Raw genomic sequence first — 20804 nt, 5'->3', positions numbered from 1 at the left:
TTGATCGTTTTTCCTTCAAACTTATTCTCTCCCTTTCAGCTCTTTCCGTCTACAACACAATCCAAAACATTCCCACCCAACCACTGTTTTCCTCCCGTTTCACATGTCCGTCTCCGACTGACAACCGACTGACTTCCTGAACGAACCGTGGTCGTCGTCGTCGTCGTCGTCGGTCGCATGGCAGGGCAGACAGTGCAACAAAGCACACCATCCATATCTGACGGCGGCGGTGGTGGGCGCCTGGCGTTTGCCCTGGCGGTTCAGTTCAAATTTTCCGCCAACGGTTTGGTTAGTCTGTTTCGGGACCCGGCGGTGTGAAGACGCGTACGGAATTCAACCGGGACGATGGGTCGATGGTTTTTGGTCCGATTGGGTGCAGTGTGACTTGGATCTGGACGGATGACAAAAACTGTTACACTGTGTAGCACCATGTGACACATTGTGGATTTAATGGACGTTTCATTGTGCATGAAACCATCCGTTGCAACTGGTTGATAGTGGAAGCAATTAAAGTTTGTGGTCAGTGATTATGCAATGCAATTTAGGTGGTGTGTTAGGTTGTATTTTTAAAATGGAATTTTATCCAAGAAGAATAAGAAAACGGAACCGTTTGTTTCCAAAATTGGATTTTGCTACCATCCGGAATCCGCCAATATTTGTTCATTTTCTGCAAAAATAGAATAAACCCGTCCTAACGGCCCTCGAAGGGACTGAATTGTGTACATAGTTGCCGTTGAACTTTGCTTGCTGTCGTCTACTGGTGCTGTGCTGATGCTATTGCTATTGGAAGGTACATATGAATCTGCTGCAGAAAAAAAGGCAGAATAAATGTGTCCTGAAAAAGCTGATTTGTGCTGACCAGAGGTCATATGTGAGTGCGGGCTGGGGTTGCAACAATGGGAAGGCTGTTTAAATGTTTGAATGCTGGCCATGTGCCCACACAATATACCGATACCGCACGTACGAAGTGAAAGGTATCTGCTGCAATGCAAGAATCATTTCTACATACGTCGAACCTACAGTTTGGACGAAAATCGGAAGGCATATAAGTAAACAAATATTTGAGGTCGAATAAATAGTCAAATGGGAAACTCGGAGCACGAGTGAGTGAGTGAGTGAGTGAGTGGTGAAAGCCGTGAATCGGAAAACGAAAGCGGGGAAATCAATCTTAGAATTATTTACGATTATGACAGACCGAAAAAGGTGAGGATCCAGCGTAGCAAAATTTGCGTAGTCCTAAAGACCATCTTTATTCACCGGAGCTGAAAATAATAATTAGCGTGTTAAGAGCTAGAGCGTCTGTGAATTGCTGGTTTTATTTATGGGCGCCGCTAGCTGTTTGGCAGCCACCGTATTTGTAGGAAGCGCTAGGATATCGATGAAAGGACGATTAAACGAGATTCTTTCAGCGTATTCACTTACACAGGTAAGGCGTAGAATTGTGGAATGCTTTTAGGTGAAGATGAGGATCATTCCGGTAATTTGATGCGCTATGTTTGAGCATTTAGCATATTGTCAAACCCGTGGCAAGCTAATCACATTTTTTTTAATCGTAGAAGAATTAGTGACAAAATGGGATCACGAACAACAAATGATACTGAAAACAGGAGTTCGTTCGCTAACTGAAAGGACTAAACGTTCGCTAACTGAAAGAGAATTTTGGATTTAATAAAAATGGCATCTTTCTTTAGCCTTTCTTTGACAACCCTTTTACTTTTCGGAAAGCCTATGGCTGAAAGTCCCATAAATAAAGATAACCAAATCCAGCTTTTACTTTTCGGGAACCAGTCAGTTTATAAAACGGACACCAAAAACTGTCTGCAACTTTTTCATTTTATATTTTATTGTTAATTCGGGGTATGTATAGATTATGATCAGGAACCTCCCTTAGCTCATTCGGTAAAGGCGCCGCTATAAAGCAAGACCATGCTGGAGGTGGCTGAGTTCGATTCCCGGTCCGGTCAAGAAATTTTTCGGGTCGGAAAACTTCTCGACTTCCCTGGGCAATGGGCATAGAGTATGATTGTACTTGCCACACAATTATACTAATGAAAGAATGGTACAGGCAACGAAAGCTCTCAATTAATAATTGTGGAAGTACATCTAGAGCACTAAGTTGAGTGTACGCAATAAGCTAATGTGCGATAAGCAATAAGCTTGAAATGCAAGAAGGAAGAAGAAGATAGATTATGATCCAAACATAATTATGCATTGCTTAAATTAATAACAGTCAACGCATAACTTCAGAATGCACAATGGAAGGATATCTTCATAAAAAAAAACATTCACGAAATACCAAAAAAAATAATATTCCGTATTTCCCTCTGTATGTAGTTTTTTCGCAGAAGAAATGTGATTGTGCTCTCTCCTTAAAACTTCTGTAACTTTTCAAGATAGAGTCAGAAGTAGATAACTCCGGCGGTGTTTTGCAGTGTATTTGTTGTACTTTTAAACAGAAGTTATCTGATCTGCCACCATTAACCACTCTATAATTTATTTAAATGCAAAGAAGCGCCAATTTGTATGAAATCTGTACAATATCTTCAAAGATTCTACGAATAGCGGATGATTAGCTCTACCAAAATGTGCATTTTAGCAAGATACATAACTTATTACAATATGACAAACACGTAAGAATTACATGGAAAAAGCTATAGTTAAAACACATATTTTTAGAAATCGTCCGGAAAAAAAACGCTCTTTAGCTTTATTGTGAGAATAGATAGAGGATAAGCGTCTTCAAAAGATTTTTTGAATAGCCATTTACTGCAATTGTGAACTCTCGCTCTCCACTTTTCAAAATACTTAATATTGTGTCTCACTTTTAGAGGGATTACTCAACTAACGGGTACCGTCAAAAGATAGGGCTTTGCAAGCCTAGAAACTTCTTGGAAGACGAAGACGAAGATAAAATAAAGTCTGTTCCATTTAGAATTTAGGTCTGTTCCATTTAGAAAATAGGTCTTTTATAAGAGAAGAAAGTACAAAAACGCTAAAGGTATCATTTTGTAGAATTTTTATTAAGCTTAAGGGAAACATACAACAAAAATTATTGGTCAGCTTTTCGGATGAATTTTCGAACTTTTCGCGGAACACCTCTCATTATGTCTTGCATAGTAGTACTGTCGACCTCATCTACCATCCTTTTTCACCACTCCTCCAAATCAGATGGTTTTTTGATTGTTTTGCCACATTTCTTCGATTTGCGCTTGATAATTGCCCAAAATTTTTCAATGGGACAAAAATCTGGACAATTTGGTGGATTGATATAATTGACTTTATTCTGCTCATACCATTATATGACATCGCGGCTGTAATGGCAGCTGGCTAAGTCAGGCCAGAACTTTACGGGACCTTTGTGTGATTGAATGAACGGCAAACTTATGTTCTGGAGACAGTCCGCATCGTGCTCTCTTGCCGTGCGGATCTATTTGCTTTTTGCTGAAGGAAGTGTTACTACTACCTAAAGCTACAACAAATTTAAACAGCACTTTTCTGTGCTCAACCTGTAAAATTTCTACCTTGTTCAACTTTATTCCTCTTCGATCCTTGCTTGGACCCTACCCGAGGTAATCCTTCTTAAATATCGATTTGGAAAATTCCTCTTCGATCATTCAGATTCTTATAGTAATCTGCTTGGAAGTCGATTTGGATAAAAATTTACTGCCGCCATGGCGCCTAAACGCAAAAGAAAGGGGCAAACTCTTGACCCCCCTTCTGAAGAAATTAATTTGAGTAATCAATTTGATTTGCTCACGGATGATGAGAATGATCCATCATCCAAGAAAAATTCTAGTGAACTTTCTCGGCTTAATGCCAAGAAGGAAAAGATTCCCCCTATTGTGATAACCACTTCCGATTTCCATGCTCTTCGCATGGAACTTTTGAACTTCGTGAAAGTTAAGTTTTCTCTACAAATTGGACGTCGGGGTGAATGCCGTGTATTGGCTGAAACACTGGACGGATTTAAATGTCTTCTCAAGTATCTTACTGAAAAGAAGCACACATTTTTTACTTACGACACCAAAACTGAACGTGTGTTCAAGGTTGTCATGATCAAAGATGAACTGGCAAAATTACTTGGAGTTGTGCCACTCCAAGTAATCAAAATGAAAATGAAATCCCGTCCTGGCGATTCGCGCAACGGGATTCCTAATGATTTTTATTTAGTTCACTTCAAGTCTAGTGAACTAAACAACCTTAAGGCCTTAGAAAAAGCTAGCCTTATGCTCCATGTCCGAGTGAAGTGGGAACACTTCAGGAAGACTGGAGGAAATTTACAAAACCTCACTCAGTGCCGTAAGTGCCAGGGATGGGGTCACGGAACTAAAAATTGCTACATGCCAGCTAAATGCATGAATTGTGGTGATTCCTCTCACGCAAAGGACGACTGTCCTGTGAAGGAAGATCCTAAGAAATTTAAATGTTCAAATTGTGGTGAAAACCACAAATCCAATTTTTGGGAATGTAAGACTCGCAAAACGATCCTACAATCTCGTTCTAACCGCCAGGTAGGAAACGCTCCACGTTTCCGAACAGGTACAAATTCTTCTGTTGTTAACAACGGTCAGCTAGGAACAAATTCTACATTCGTACCCGTAGGTACAAATATCACCCCTGCTTCAAATGTTTCATCTGTACCTACTCCCCTCTCTGCTAACAATGTTCAGAGAGTTAATGGAGCTACCTATGCTGCTATTGCAGCGGGTAGAAATCAAAATACTAACAAAAGTAATTCTAACGGAAATTTTGACAATTTTGACTTATGAAGCATTACTGCCCCTAAAATGGAATTTTTACAGAAATCATTCATTGACATGATTTCTGATATGCTTAAATCTAACTCCATGTTTGATGCTATTCAAACTGGAGTAAAATTTGCAAATAATATTGTCATGACTTTAAAATTCAGTAATGGATTTTAAAGCATTAAATATTGTAAATTGGAATGCTCGATCTCTCAAAGATAATGAAGACGAGCTATTTAACTTTTTGAGAGTTCATAACGTGCATATTGCCGTTATAACTGGAACGTTCTGTAAACCTGACCATAAGGTTAAGAAGGACGCAAATTACTTGATTTATAGAAATGATCGTCTTGATGGACCCTGTGGTGGCGTTGCCATCATTGTTCATAGACGAATCAAACATAAAATTCTTTCTTCATTTGAAACCAAAGTTTTTGAAACTTTGGGAGTTTCTGTTGAAACAAAATTTGGACAACTTACGTTTATAGCTGCTTATTTGCCATTCCAATGCGTAGGCCAGAAAAAGAATTTTCTCAAGGGTGACCTCCAGAAACTTACCCGTCATAGGTCTAAATTCTTCATTATTGGTGATTTTAATGCAAAACACCGCTCATGGAATAATGCTCAAAGCAATTCCAATGGTAATATTCTGTTTGATGATTGTTCTGCAGGTTATTACACTATTCAATATCCAAACAGCCCAACATGCTTTTCTTCTGCAAGAAATCCCTCCACTATTGATTTAGTCTTAACTGATTCATGTCAACTTTGTAGCCAACTGGTTACCCATACTGACTTCGGTTCTGATCACCTTCCAGTAACTTTTGAAATATCCCAAGAAATAATTTGTAATCCCAACAGCTCTTCTTTGAATTACCATAGAGCTGATTGGGAGCAGTATCGAACATTTATGGAATATAACTTCGATCCAAACATTCCTTTGCAAACCAAAGATGAAATTAATTATGCTCTTGAATCTCTGACTACTTCTATAGTTGAAGCAAGAGCTGCCTCAGTACCAAAATGTGAGGTTAAATTCGATTCAATTATAATAGATGACGATCTTCAGCTCTTGATCCGTCTTAAAAATGTCCATAGGAGACAATATCAAAGAACACGCGATCCTGCCATGAAAGTTATCTGGCGGGATTTGCAAAAACAAATTAAAAAGCGATTCTCTGCCCTGAGGAACAAAACTTTTGAAAATAATGTTTCTAAATTAGACCCGAGTTCCAAACCCTTTTGGAAACTCACAAAAATTTTGAAAAAACCTCAAAAGCCTATTCCAGCGCTTAAAGAAGGTGGTAAAATTTTGATCACAAATTTGGAAAAAGCTCAGAAACTTGCTAAGCAATTCGAGAGTTCCCATAATTTAAGTTTGGATCTTACTAGTCCTATTGAGAATCAGGTTGCTCGGGATTTTCTGAATATTTTCTCTTGGGAAAATATTTTTGATGATTCCTGGGGGACTGATTTGGACGAAGTAAGGTCTATAACTAAAAAGTTTCAAAATATGAAAGCTCCAGGTGATGATGGAATTTTCTATATCCTCATCAAAAAACTCCCAGAGAGTACCTTGTCTTTCTTGGTAAAATTATTTAACAGATGTTTCCATTTGGCATACTTTCCTGATAAATGGAAAAATGCAAAAGTTGTTCCAATTTTGAAGCCGGATAAAAACCCAGCTGAAGCTTCTAGCTACCGCCCAATAAGTTTGCTTTCTTCAATAAGTAAACTTTTTGAAAAGATAATTTTAAATAGAATCAATACGAACTCAATTTTTGCAGATGAGCAGTTTGGATTTCGCCATGGGCATTCAACTACCCATCAACTCTTAAGAGTTACCAATTTAATTCGTTCAAACAAATCTGAAGGCCACTCAACTGGAGTTGCTCTTCTAGACATAGAAAAAGCATTCGACAGTGTTTGGCATGAAGGTTTGATTGCTAAATTGATAAAGTTTAATTTTCCACTTTATATTATGAAATTAGTTCAAAATTATTTAACTGACAGAACTCTTCAAGTAAATTATCAAAATTCCAAATCTAATCGACTACCTGTTAGGGCAGGAGTTCCTCAGGGTAGCATTCTTGGGCCTATATTGTATAACATTTTCGCTTCGGACCTCCCTGATTTGCCTCAGGGTTGCCACAAATCTTTGTTCGCTGATGACACAGGCATTTCCGCTAAAGGAAGAAGTCTTCGTGTTATTTGCAGCAGACTGCAGAAAAGTTTAGATATTTTCTCTTCTTATTTACAAAAATGGAAGATTTCTCCCAACGCTTCCAAAACTCAACTTATAATCCTGATGAATGAGGGCGTCTTAGTGGAATACCTGTATAATGAGAGAGGTAAGGATTAGTATTTTCCATTTAATTCCACTACTTTATTTGCTTATCCTTGACAGATACGCGTATTTCGTCTACAATGTGCAGACTTCTTCAGTGTCTTGTTCTAATACTCGACTGAAGAAAAACATCGCATTTACCGAATATATATTAACACAGGTACATTTTCACTTAGAAACTAGGTAAACTTAAATTGAACACTGAAGAAGTCTGCACATTGTAGACGAAATACGCGTATCTGTCAAGGATAAGCAAATAAAGTAGTGGAATTAAATGGAAAATACTAATCCTTATCTCTCTCATTATATCAACTTATAATATTTCCACACAAGCCTAGAGCTTCATTTTTGAAACCTAGTAGTAGTCACATAGTCACTATGAACGGAGTTCCAATTTCCTGGTCAAACCAAGTGAAATATCTTGGATTAATACTTGACCAAAAAATTAACTTTTAAAGATCAAATTGAGGGCATTCAAGCTAAATGTAACAAGTATATTAAATGTTTGTATCCTCTTATAAACAGGAAATTCAAACTTTGCCTGACGAATAAACTTCTAATATTTAAACAAGTTTTTAGACCGGCCATGCTTTACGCTGTGCCAATATGGTCTTGTTGTTGCCTTACCAGGAAAAAAGCACTTCAAAGGATTCAGAACAAAGTTCTGAAAATGATTTTGAAGTTGCCTCCCTGGTACAGTACTACCGAGGTACATAGAATTTCGAATGTTGAGACTTTAGAACAAATGTCCAACAAAATAATGAATGATTCCAGGCAAAAATCGTTGCAATCCTCAATTGCAACGATTAATTCCCTTTATACTTAGATAAGATTTAGTTTTAGTTTTTAGTTTTGTACCTGTGGCTTGAAAAGCAGCATTTTCATAGCTTCCGGGACTGTCAACCAAGAAATTTACGTGAAAGAGTGTTTGAATAAACGTCTGCTGCCTTTCCTGAAGAAACACGGTTGTTCCGTACTGTTTTGGCCGGATTTGGCATCTTGCCATTACGGTAAAAAGGACATGGAGTGGTACGCCGCCAACAACGTGCAGGTGGTTCCCAAGGACAAGAACCCTCCCAACACGCCAGAGCTCCGCCCAATTGAGAAATACTGGGCTATTGTCAAGCGGAACCTAAAGAAGACCAAAAAAAACTGCTAAGGGCGAGCAGCAGTTCAAGGCAAACTGGCTTTCTGCGGCGAAGAAGGTGGACAAGGTGGCTGTACAAAATCTGATGGCAGGGGTCAAGCGTAAGGCCCGGCAATTCGGATTTGGAAAAGCGGAAGCCTAACTGAATATTTTTCCTGAATTTTATACTAATTGAACTTGAAAAAGAAATTTAATTTGATTTTTTAAATAAACGATTTCACCGATTTACACGCGTTTTCCCTTGACCAAATTTTGACCGTATCACCCTTTAAGCAGATCCAACAAACAATTTGAGCTTATCAAAAGCTGAATATGCCATTCCTTAGCATAAGCAGCATATGTTTGCATGAATAAGGTCTTATTCTGCATTGGGGTTTCATAAATAGCACAAGTAATAAAATTGCTACACTTACTATCGTCATAAAAAACGTATTCTTCTCCTTGGATGCCAGATGTGCTGATGTTGAGACCAATTAGGGTAGGATCGATTTCAAGGAAATCCAGTGGCCCTTTCACTTCATCAGACACTCTCCTCCACCAATAAAAAAGCTGAATGGCCTCAGGATCACCTGTCCACAACAAGTTTTACGCTGTTCTGCAAAAAGAAGAAACATCTCTGGCGACAGTCGGCGATTCAACTCACGAAGAAATATGGAGTGAGGCAGACTTGGTTCGGCTTCTTGGTCGGGTGCAGGAACTGGAATTTTGTGCCTTTTTTCGTTTGAAACTGCATACGGGTTCGGCAATAAAGTGTAGTCAATTGTATTTGCATCCCAAGGAACCAAGACACGCACTTCCTGAAACCGTTCTTAAGGATGACATCCTTGCCGTGATTGCTCGTTCCAACATAGAAAAAAAAAGTCCGGTCTCGTATTCATCGCACCTACATTATCAAACCACCATCTGGCAAGCACAGTGTTTCAAGAACTTTTCATTGGCTTGAAAAAAACGTCCAGAGGTTGGATGAAGTGCTTTGTGTTTAGTGAAAAAGAAGGTCTAGATTATTTGCTTCTCTTCGCAGAATTGAACCGTTTCGTAAGTGGTGTGTTACCGATGACCATCTACAAAGACGATGAATGAGAAACAATTTGAGCTGATTAAAAGCTGAATAAACCATTTTTTAGCAAAAAAAAGCATATTTTTTGCCTGAATAAGGTCTTATTCTGCAATGGAAAACGTCATACTTGCCAAAAAAGCGTCAAGTTGAGCAGCCAAACAAAATAGTTGTGACTGCCGATTTTTTTTTTATTCATTTGTCGTCAATCAGTGTAGACCGTTTTACAAAAGTGCTGTTGCCTTACATGCTATATTAAAATACATGTTTTATTTGAAATTTTCAATAAATGTAGACTGCATATACAAATATCTAAGAAATAAAAATTGTTTTAAACTCAACGAGATGAAACCTAGCAGTTAGTGTTCTCCTAACTGTATCTCTAGGCATCGTTAGATCTATATGCTCACAATAATTACTATACACTCGCATCATTCTAATGATTGGTCCATTTTTACCATAATTCGTTCTGTGAGGTGACAGTTGATATAAATTTCGAGTTCTTAACATGCTAATATTTTTTTCTGAATTTACGCGTTGTGAGACAATATCATTAACAAAGGAAATCATGGAAATTTATCTTCGTTTCTTAAGTGTTTCAATGTTTATCAACATGCAACGGGACTCATAAGAAGGAAGGGGAAAAGAGGTCCAGCCTAGTTTCCTAAGAGCAAATAACAAAAACTATTTTTGAACTGATTCTATACGATTTATATAAGTTTCATGATATGGAGCCCAAACCACACTGCAATATTCGAGAATTGATCTCACGTAAGCTATATAAAGTGTTTTGATGGTAAATGGGTCTTTAAAATGATAACTAAATCTTTTGATGAATCCCAACATATTATTTGCTTTGTGAATTGTGGTATTCACATGATCTACAAATGTCAACTTCGAGTCAAGAATTACTTCTAAGTCCCTAGTTTTATCGCATCTTACAACTAGCTGGTTTCCTAGAGTACATGTAAAATCTAGAGTAGTGTGTTTTCTGGAATCAGATATCATATTGCATTTTTTAACATTAATATCCAGCTGACTTTTAACGCACCAATTGTAGAAAACATCTATTGCTTTTTTAATGCAAAACAGAATTGTTAAAGATTTCCATGTACAGTTTCATATCCTCAGCATATATGGGCACATTTAAGCGAATTAACTAAAACTTCACGTCATCCACAAATAAAATTAATAATAAAGGACCTAAATGAGATCCCTGTGGAACTCCTGAGGTAACATTAACTAGCGAGGTCATTTTTCCTTTAAAACGGACCATCTGTATTCTTTCTGTCAAGTATGATCCAATCCATTTTAAAAGTGTATTTGTCATACCTAAACGTTTAACTTTAAAACGAAGTAAGGGAATGTCTACTCTGTCAAAGGCCTTACTAAAGTCAGTGTATAAGGTTTCAACGGTTTTACCTTTATCCATTGCTTTAGCTTACAAATTCCAACAGATAATTAGACGTTGACCGACCTTTAAAAAACCATGTTGATTATTTGAAATTCGATGCTCAACCTGGTTAAATATTTTCTGGTTAACAATTGTTTCAAACATTTTAGGAATGCATGATATTTATAAAAACTCTTTACTGAGAATGACACTTTGATATCAAAAATATTGTATCTCAGATTGAAGTTATCCGTTTTCTATTGTATTTCATTTCCTAGAATGGTAAAATCCTCAACTTTGTATTGGCCAGAACAAAAAGACCCAAAACAGCTCTTAGTTAATAAAGGGGAAAGTTTGAGAGTTTTGTTTTTCCCTTGATTCATTTTCCGTCGATGTTGTTTTCAGTGCTGAGTACCAATGCTACCGGCGCCAGGGAGACAGCTCCCACACCTGGATCCTACCCATTAACCCTCATGTTTTACTTTCCTTCGGAAGGAAGGTGTGATCAGAGATTTTATGCCTCAGAAAATCCCGATGGCGCCGACTGGGATTGAACTCAGGCCCTTTGGAGTGAGAGGCAAACGGTAATATATTATATTTGAATGCTGGATTATTCAAGATGTCAGATAAACCATCCTGTAAATCACACACACAAAAATATCCACTTGGAAAAATTAATCCGAATTTGCCCACACTTGATTTTCACTTTTTAACCGAACATTGCTATAGATGAAAATGTTTGATTAGAATTTTTCAGAAATGACTTAGAAGCCTAAGCAAAGCGGAAAATACAATAAGCAGTCGATTCGCATCGTGCATATTGAAACAGTAAGTACTTTCCTCTTCGATCCTTGTTTGGACCGTAACCGAGGTAATCCTGCTTGGATATCGAATTGGTAAATTCCTCTTCGATCCTTAAGATTCTTATAGTAATCTGTTTAAAAGTCGATTTCCAAAAAAAATGGTTCTGCCGCCATGGTGCCTTAAAGCAAAAGAAAAGGGAAATCTCTTGATCCCCTTTGTGATGAAATTAAATAGAGAAATCAATTTGATTGCTTACAAATGATGTGAATGACCCATCATTCAGGCAAAATTCTATTAATCATTCCCACCTTAATGCCAAAAAGGAAAAGATTTTCCCTATTGCGGTAACCACTTCCAATTTCCATGCTCTCTCACGGAGCTTTTGAACTTCGTTCAATTTAAGTTTTCACTTCAAGTTGGCCACCGGGATGAATGCCGTGTATTGGCTGAAACCTTGGACGGATTCAATGAGAAGACCTCAAGTATCTAACTGAGAAGCAACAAACGTTTTTTTTTTTTACTAACGACACCAACACTGAACGTCTGCTCAAGGTTGTCTTGAAAGGTCTGCCCAGAGGTCCCGTCCTGGCGATTCACGCTACACGATTTCTAATGATTTTAATTAATTTCACCTCAAGTCTAGTGAACTAAACAACCTTAAGGCTTTTAAAAAATCCAATCCTTATGCTCCATGTCTGAGTGAAGTGGAAACACTTCAGGAAGACTGGAGGATATTTCCTAAATCTCACCCGGTTACATAAGTGCCAGGGATGGGGTCACGGAACCAAAAAATGCTGCATGCCAGCTAAATGCATGAATTGTGGTGATTCCTCTTATGCTAAGGACGACTATCCTGTGAAGGAAGATCCTAAAAAAATTAAATGTTAAATGACAGATAGAAAACGATCCACGTCCCCGACCAAGTACAAATTACTCTGCTGTGAGGACCAGCTATTTAACTTTTGATGACCCTTGATTGACCCTATTTAACTTGGGTCGCAAATTATTTCATTTCTCGAAATTTTCGTCTTGACCATTATTGTTCATAGATGTATCAAACTTCAAATTCTTTCTTCGTTAGAAACCAAAGTTTCTGTTGAAACAAAATTTGGAGAACTTACGTGTATAGCTGTCTATTTGCCATTCCAATGGGTAAGTCAGTAAAAGAATTTTCTCAAGGGTGATTATCATAAACTTTCTCGTCATAGGTCTAAATTCTTCAATTTTGGAGTTTTTAAGGTAAAACAACGCTCATGGAATAATGCTCAAAGCAATTCAAATGGTAATATTAAATTTGATGATTATTCTGCAGGTTATTACGCTATTCAGAAATCCCTCAACTATTGATTTGGTCTTAACTGATTAATGTAAAGTTTCTAGTCAATTGGGTACCCATGCTGACGTCGATTCTGATCTCTCGTAATCTTTCAATTACCATAAAGCTGATTGGGAGCTATTTCGATCATTTATGGAATATAGCGTTGATCAAAACATTCCTTTGCAAATCAAAGATGAAATTAATTGTGCTCTTGAATCTCTGATTACTACTATTGACGAAGCAAGGGCTGCGTCAGTACCAAAATGCGAGGTTAAATTCGATTCAATTATAATACACGACGATCTTCAGCTCTTGATCCGTCTGAAAAATGTCCGTAGCTGGCAATATCAAACAACACGCGATCCTGCCATGAAATGTATCAATTCTCTGCCCTGAGGAACAAAACTTTTGAAAATAATGTTCCGAAATTAGACCCGAGTTCCAAACCCTTTTGGAAGCAAACAATGTGTTTGAAAAAAAAAATTCAAAAGCCTATTCCAGCCGTTAAAGAACGTGGTAAAATTTTGATCACAAATTTGGAAAAAGCTCAGAAACTTGCTAAGCAATTCGAGAGTTCCCATAATTTCAGTTTGGGTCTTACTAGTCTTTGAGGATCAGGTTGCACGGGATTATATGAATATTTTCTTTCGGGAAAATATTTTTGATGATTCCCCGTGACGTCCCCCTGACTGATTTGATCACATTGAGGGCATTCAACCCAAATGTAACAAATATATAAAATGTTTGTATCCTCTTATAAACAGGAAATCCAAACTTTGCCTGACGAATAAACTTCTGATATTTAAACAAGTTCTTTAGAGTGGCCATGCTTTATGCTGTTACAATATGGTCTAGTTGTTGCACTACCAGGAAAAAAGCACTTACAAAGTTGCCTCCCTGGTACAGTACTATCGAGGTACATAGAATTTTTAATGTTGAAACTTTAGAGCAAATATCCAACATTATATTGTCAGGAACAAATTTTTGCAATTGAAGATTCCATTTATACTTAGATAAGATTTAGTTTTAGTTTTTAGTTTCAAGATGTCAATTGTTATACTGACATTCAGGTCAGGGATGTATACCGTTGACGTTTTTTACTACACTCGCTTCGTTGTCGTGCGTGAAAGTCTGTTTGTATTCGTACTCTCATGCTCTACCGTCGTCTCCCTTACACAACACAAACGGTAGAACAACATTCGAGCAAAACTAAAATTATCAAATAGCTATCATATGACATGTGTGATTTCGTTATAATTCCTCAATTTGGTGTAAATTAAAACATTTCTGATCAGAAATTTTGTTACTAGGACATCGTTGGTTGCTATTTTTAGAATTCACACAAGCACAACATCACCAGCTCTTATTAAGAGAAAAACTAAAATACATACATTTGTGACGGTCTTCGGCGACAGTGTCGTATGACAGAGCCTGTCATATGACATTTTAGTTTGGTACTGTAATTTGATAGCTTGTTTTGCAAGTGTCGGAAGCAAAGGCAGTCGATTATCACAGAACATGTGTCGACTACGGTGACCGCTTACAAGACTGGTTCAGGTATTTAAAACCTGTGCAACAATACAGGAACAATGTAAGCACAATTATATATATTATAACAAATACGGCTTGTTACTGTAGTAGCTGGAGCACTAAGGTTAAAATTAAATGTATTTGAGTTTGAATTTGGAACAAATAAAGAGTAAAAGAAAATAAATTTAGATGCAATTACTAGCTCTAACTTTTCAAATGTGCCATCAAAAGTTATGGACCACATAATGCAGTTACAAGGTCTTTATAGAGATTTCAAAAATTCCCAAAACTCTTTGCTGTTGTTTTGATGCTGATCAATCATCCTCTGGACATACTTATAACGAGTTTGTTTTATCGATTGTGAATATTTACTACGCGTGATTGTGCACCTATTCCAATGATTGTCACTATTTGATCTACAAAATTGTTTGTACCATTTGTCCCTTTTACGTTTAAAACACAAAAGATCCAAATTGTACCAGCTGTTTGAGTTTTTCAATGCAACAAACTTTCGCTCAACTAATTGTAACAATTTATTTTGTGTAAATTTTAGTTACCTTACCTCACTTGAGCATGAGCATGAGCATGAGCATGAGCATGAGCATGAGCATGATTGACCGCCCACGGTTGCTACTCTGTTATTACCAGACCAGCTGTAATTACACAGAGAACCAATAGATAATGCTTGGGACTAGTAATCATCCTCAATGTGTAAAAACTGGTGATCTAAAACTAGGCAATACCGGCGCCGGTCGCGCTCGAACACAGGTCAAGAAAGGAAGGGGTAGGAATTTGTGGAATTTGGAACACTCGCTTTGATGGAAGCCGAGAACACTTCTGCACTTCCACGAGGAATCACTGGGATATTGGGTAATTGGGTTGGGTTTGCAGCAGGGTTCGTCTTGGTAAACGATAAGCTGAATTGATGTCCTAACAATCATTTAACGCGAAGGAGTTTGGGATTGAAGCCACGGTCCTTTGCTTAGTAAGCAAAAACGTTTGCCACTAGACAGACGAGCTCCTTTTTAATCATCGAGTTGCTGTTATTACCATGTAGTCATGCTAACAAATTAAACGATTGACGAATCTTGAATGTGGATGGGCTTGATATTAGACTCATGATGTTCTGCTCAGTAATCAAAACCGGTTGCTCTAAGGCCACCGAGCCCCTCATATCACATTATAGCGTTATTCAAGTTTTTATAACTATTCAAACCCGGCACCGACGACAACAAAAAGTTTTACAAAATACACGATAAACAAGTGATCTTACCATACATTTTTAATATGAAAGGACCTGGGACCGCGTTTTTCTGCTCGGTAAGCAAGCCACTGCAACCGACGATCTTTGAAATCCTAAAACTAAAAGCTACGAAAGAGTATTTAGGCCTTCATTAAGATCCACTATCACGTGACGTTCAAAGTTTCGATTTTCTCTTTGCGCATGGTTCAGGCAATCATAACAAGCTATGACCGACGTGAAGATTGTTTAAGACCTGGTTAAACAAGCTATTCAAATGAAATTACGTTCTCGAATTTCACTTGGCATGTAATGAACAACAGAAATACGCGATAATTCATATTTTCAGCGGTTGATGGTTAATTCATTGGTGACGCCTTAACCTCAATCCACCTGTGCACCAACTCTCAAAACAAAAACAATTATCAAAATATTGCTTGTGATGGATAGATATCGAGTAAACTAGAAGATTAAGTGTGTTTTTCAACCGATTCGAGTATGAATATGGCATTAAATCTGTTTTTGAAAGATGGTGCACAGGTAAAAAGTGAGGTTACGTGACGCCACTGGGTTAATTTTAAATATACTAACGGTACTGCCTACAACTACGACGGCGATTACGACAGCAACTACGACGGCGCCTACGACAACGATAACAGCGAATTTGTAACTTACCATTTGTCTAGGATAAATACCTTTGCCCGGGACCTCCACTGGTTCTTCATGTCCGCTATCTGTCACTGTTTTCAAAATATCTAATAGCAATTACCTTTGTTGTAATACTTCCTGTATTGCCATGGTCATCTGGGATGAGGGTCGCATGTAGTGCTTTCCCTAGGAACCGTTCACGGCCACCAGCTACCGCCCGTCCAGTCTTGGGCGTATCCAGCGAGACATCCTTCAGCTTACTCACAATCTCCGACACTCAATCTTAGTTAACTTACCTCACTTGACAGTAGAGATTCTAACAAATACACACATATAAAGCAGCACTAAAAACAATTTTTAAATCTACCCAAAAATAAGCTGTAAACAATGTCAATGGGTCATACTGTAAACTAACTACCATCTGAAAGGTCTTACTCAGCTGAACGGTTTTGCTCAAATTAGGATCAATCGAATTGATCAGGATCAAATACATTGTACGAACAGTATTGCTTTGCTCGCTAGTACCATCACGACAAACAATTTTGAACTAAAATGGGTTAAGCTTCGGTTTAAGAAATATTCAAATTTCATTAGGATCATATTCACAGAAATCGTGAAATGAAATATCCTTGATGTTTAGGCATCATCTAGAGAAATAAATTCGAAATGAAATAACAAACATGCCGTGGAATTAATCCATCATTTGTCTCACATTACAAGTGTTCGGATGAACAAAAGAAGTCCTACTGTTATCCAGTAACACCCATCACAATTTTGTATTGAAATGATCCGACCTTCTAAAAAATAAAACAGCATATATCACCGCGGCAAATTGAAAAACAAAACAAAATTCACCCAATTGCCAAAAATAATACAAAGGCAACCTCCCACGGCCGCATCATTTCGAAGCACCGAGGTTCCAACTGCGAAGCGCCAAAATTAACACTCCCTAAAAAAGTGAAAAGTTTTACGAAATTTACACTCGAGTTGCACCGGCTGAACTGGGTGCAAAAGCGTGGTCCCTTCCCACATGCTAGAAAACTGATTCAAACAAACGGGAAGGAAAAGCCGTCAAGCGGTAGCACAATTTCCATCGAATTTTTCTCGCTTGAGAAAAGTGGCGAGCGGCAAAGCCGCCGGTACTCGCAACAAAGGAAATTCGGACCAGCTTTTCCCTGAAGCCGCGCCGACGACGGGAGCTGGTGGGGATCACAAGGGAATAAGAATTATGCTCACTTCATTTGTCTTGCTTCGTATAATGGATTCTTGGGATGAAAGGTTCCCGCTGTGCTCTATGTTGGCTGTTTGTGCGAACAAATAAAAACGTACTTACGCGCATATTTACTCTTATTAAGGCACATTGGAAGCAAAGATGCCAAAGGTGAAGCTTGGTTTATTTCCGCTACATGCTGTGTGTAAATGTACTGGTTGTGATTTCTTCCAGTTCATATCCGTAGGTGCAATTTTCCGCATCACTATCCACCGATCAACGCTGCCTCCGGTAAGGGAAAATAAATGACTTCCTCGATTTCCCCCTGCCTTTCCAGATGGTGCGTGTATTCAATTGAGTGCCATTTATCACCTGGAAAATCAGACCACACAGTCCGCCACGGCGGAAGGGGCTGCACAATTTCTTTCTCAATAATGAAATGTTCACTGAAGGACAAAATGCAAAATGTGAACGTCTACTATTTAACCTTACCCTGACCGTCCTCTAATTGTCGGTCGTTTTTCTTTGCATTCACAATCCCTCCCTCAAGACACACCTTTAGCGCTTGTGACCATCCCTACTAACAAAAAAGGATGGCGTAATCACTGTAATTACAATCATGTGTTTGTGTAGTGGGTCGATTTTTGCATCTTCTTTTTTTTTTCTCAGCATGCTCGTCGTGTTGATTCATGGACGACCGGTGTGATTAAATCGCAAATTAGTCGTTCCCGTAGTCGTGGTCGTTGACGAGGTACTACTACCTTGCTACATTTGAAAAAAAGAGGACTGCAGCGGAAATGGCCATAGGCCATAAGCTCATCGTTAGTGTAAAAGGAGTCCGCGTGCTCGTTTGCAGCTGATGGCGAAGGTCGTTATATAAATGGTTGTTCTAGCTTGGTTGAAACGGTAGATTTACGGGTACGCGTGTAAATGATAGTGCGGGTTAGATTTTGTTAGATAAGCACAGCAATGGCTCGCGATTTCTAGAATCAAATCAAGCATAGCTCGAACGAATAGGTAGTTAGTTAGTTTAATAATGATGGATTACGTTGAAAGTTGAATAACCACAGCAAAGTCTCCAATTTCTTGAGCATTCTCCATACTTCTCATTCTAATTTTCATCGTATCCTTATCAAATTGATGGATGATATTTTGTACGAAAATTCCCCTTTAGCTTCTATTTTAACTCATAGAGAACAGCTCAGGAGTCGATGTTCAAAATTATCCCATCAGTAGATGATTGCAATAAGGAGAAAGCAATCTGACGCCTCGATTAAGTCGTACGGTTACATAGCACCCGGAAGTGGAAACCTGTACCCGATTTACCATAGCGCAGTGCTACCGTACGATAACCCACCACATCATGCAATTTGTTTAGCTCTATTCAATTCCTCACACAAAATGATCGTGTATTGTTCGCCTGACATGAAGAAAAATGCCTGGCCCCTAAGGGGAAGCAACAGACGATGCACGCGATTAAGAAAAGCTTTCCTTCATGCACTGCCAGCAGACAACCAAACCGACCTACGACATCCCTATTCTGGATGGGTTCTTTCTGTAATTATTTTCCCGCTGTTGCTTTTTCTTTCGACAGTTTTTTTTTTTTTTTTTGTGAAATCGGTCGGAAGCGGAATTCAATAGGAAATTAAATTTTCGTTTTCCCAGCCCACTGGCGACGGACGACCGACGTCGTCAGTTCTGGATGTGAAACTTATTGCTGGGCTTTGCTGTAGAAAAAAATAAACGGCAAAAGTGCGCTCAAGAAAGGATTTTGATTTGCTTCCTTTTCAAAAGTGACTCAATGTCGGAGTGGCACAAAGGGAGTTATGAAAAACGAACAGGAAGCGTCCGTCGTCGTGACAGCATTGAGAGATTAATTCACGGAACTTAATTAGAATTTCGTTTGCTGCCATGTCTAAAGCATCTAATTGAATCGGGTTTTACTAACGGTGGGGGTGAAGAAGGGTGTCCTTCTCGGTAAGTGAAATCGCAGGAAGCTTATTAGGTTTCAAAAATGGCAAGATGAAATAAACTTGGGCCGCGTGTGGCGGTGGCACACGGATGGAGCCAAATAATGTTGTGCTTTTATCGTTGAGAGTCGGCAGTGTTTGAATTCTATTTAATTCTGCTACCGACTGAAAGCCATGGTAGTGAGGAGAGTCGGGTGTTAATGAGATCGGGGAATTTCGACTAGGTTTTCAAGACATTGGGAAAAAAAAATCTAAATTTAAATACTCGTGCTGAGATTTGGTTCTTTAATATAAAATTCAGAGAAATACGCTTAAACCGAATGAACAAAAACAAGCCCGACAATTTCTGAGTGATGTAATTAATTTGCGCCTGGGTTCTGTATTTTTAATAAAGCTATGTGATGTGTCTCGTGGTTAATTTAGGTTCAGGAAAGATTCTGACATGCATCTCCGAAGGTATTAGGAACAAGTCCGGGTGACATTGACATTGTGATTCATGTCTTTTGTCATTTATCTTTGTCTGTTGTCTTTCGAATTTAGTCTTAAATATTTTGTCTTTAGTCTTTAGTATTCAGCCTTTAGAAATTTAGTCAACATAATGTTATGAATGTTAGTTACTTGGGTAGGCACATGTAGTATTAAGATCTATGGCATGACTAATACTCGCTGAAGCCACCACCAATGGTGGTAGTGTTAGTGTTGACAACAAGTGTTTAAGCTACAATCATGTGTGCCGCATGGTTGTATCGCTTTAAAAGTGTTTAATGAAAATACAAATATTTTTATAAGATAAATTGATGCATTGAAATTGATTTTTTTCTTACGACATTAGCGTTGTGCCGGGAAAGTTTGAAGCTCTCCAGTCCAGATTAAAATAAACTGTTCCGGCGTAATGTAAGAAAACTAAAAATTTCCAACACCAAACGAAAACGGTTCCAATTCCTTGTGTAGAGTTTTAGTTACCATCCTTCCCATCCCCACCAGTTTCAAGGACGTAACAATAACCAGGGGGAGAGGTGCGACTTTTTCTAAGATACAGAGAAGATTTTGTTTTGCTGTCGTGAGATGCGCACGGGATGAGTAGAAAGATAAAAGAGACTCCTCGTTGCAATACTGGTGTAGTAATGCTGCACACTTAGAAATACCTAATCTTACACGAGACGGAATCCATCTTTAACATAAAGGATAAGACGTAAACAAACATTTCATATAAAATTAAGTGCTCCGAGACTGAAAAGTTCGGTACTCGTCGAAAAATACGTTTGATTAACCGTCTATTATGACTCAATTTTATGTCAAAATTGACGCTCGTATATGTCAGTCTCAGTGCGCCTAAATTTACATTATTTTTTTAAGTGTGTGCTTTTACATCTATTTAAAATGCATTTCATTTTA

General features: G+C 38.2%; 1 protein-coding gene across 3 annotated transcripts in view; it reads left to right on the top strand.

Annotated features, from left to right (window-relative positions):
- Nucleotides 1–299: 299 nt before the first annotated feature.
- The window catches only part of LOC135713133 (potassium voltage-gated channel protein Shaw-like), a 221958-nt gene continuing 201453 nt past the window's right edge, over nt 300–20804 (top strand). The window contains exon 1 of one of the 3 annotated variants that reach the window (XM_065236246.1): nt 300–519. The gene's annotated coding sequence lies outside the window, so the exon portion shown is untranslated. The other 2 variants (XM_065236247.1, XM_065236245.1) reach the window with 2 other exon arrangements.

The sequence above is a fragment of the Ochlerotatus camptorhynchus genome, unplaced genomic scaffold (assembly GCF_037179485.1).
Source record: "Ochlerotatus camptorhynchus isolate MF236.1 unplaced genomic scaffold, CSIRO-AGI_Acam_v1.1 ptg000539l, whole genome shotgun sequence".
NCBI lineage: Eukaryota > Metazoa > Arthropoda > Insecta > Diptera > Culicidae > Ochlerotatus > Ochlerotatus camptorhynchus.
Note: the sequence above shows the minus strand (reverse complement) of the source record. Positions and strands in the feature narration are given on the sequence as shown.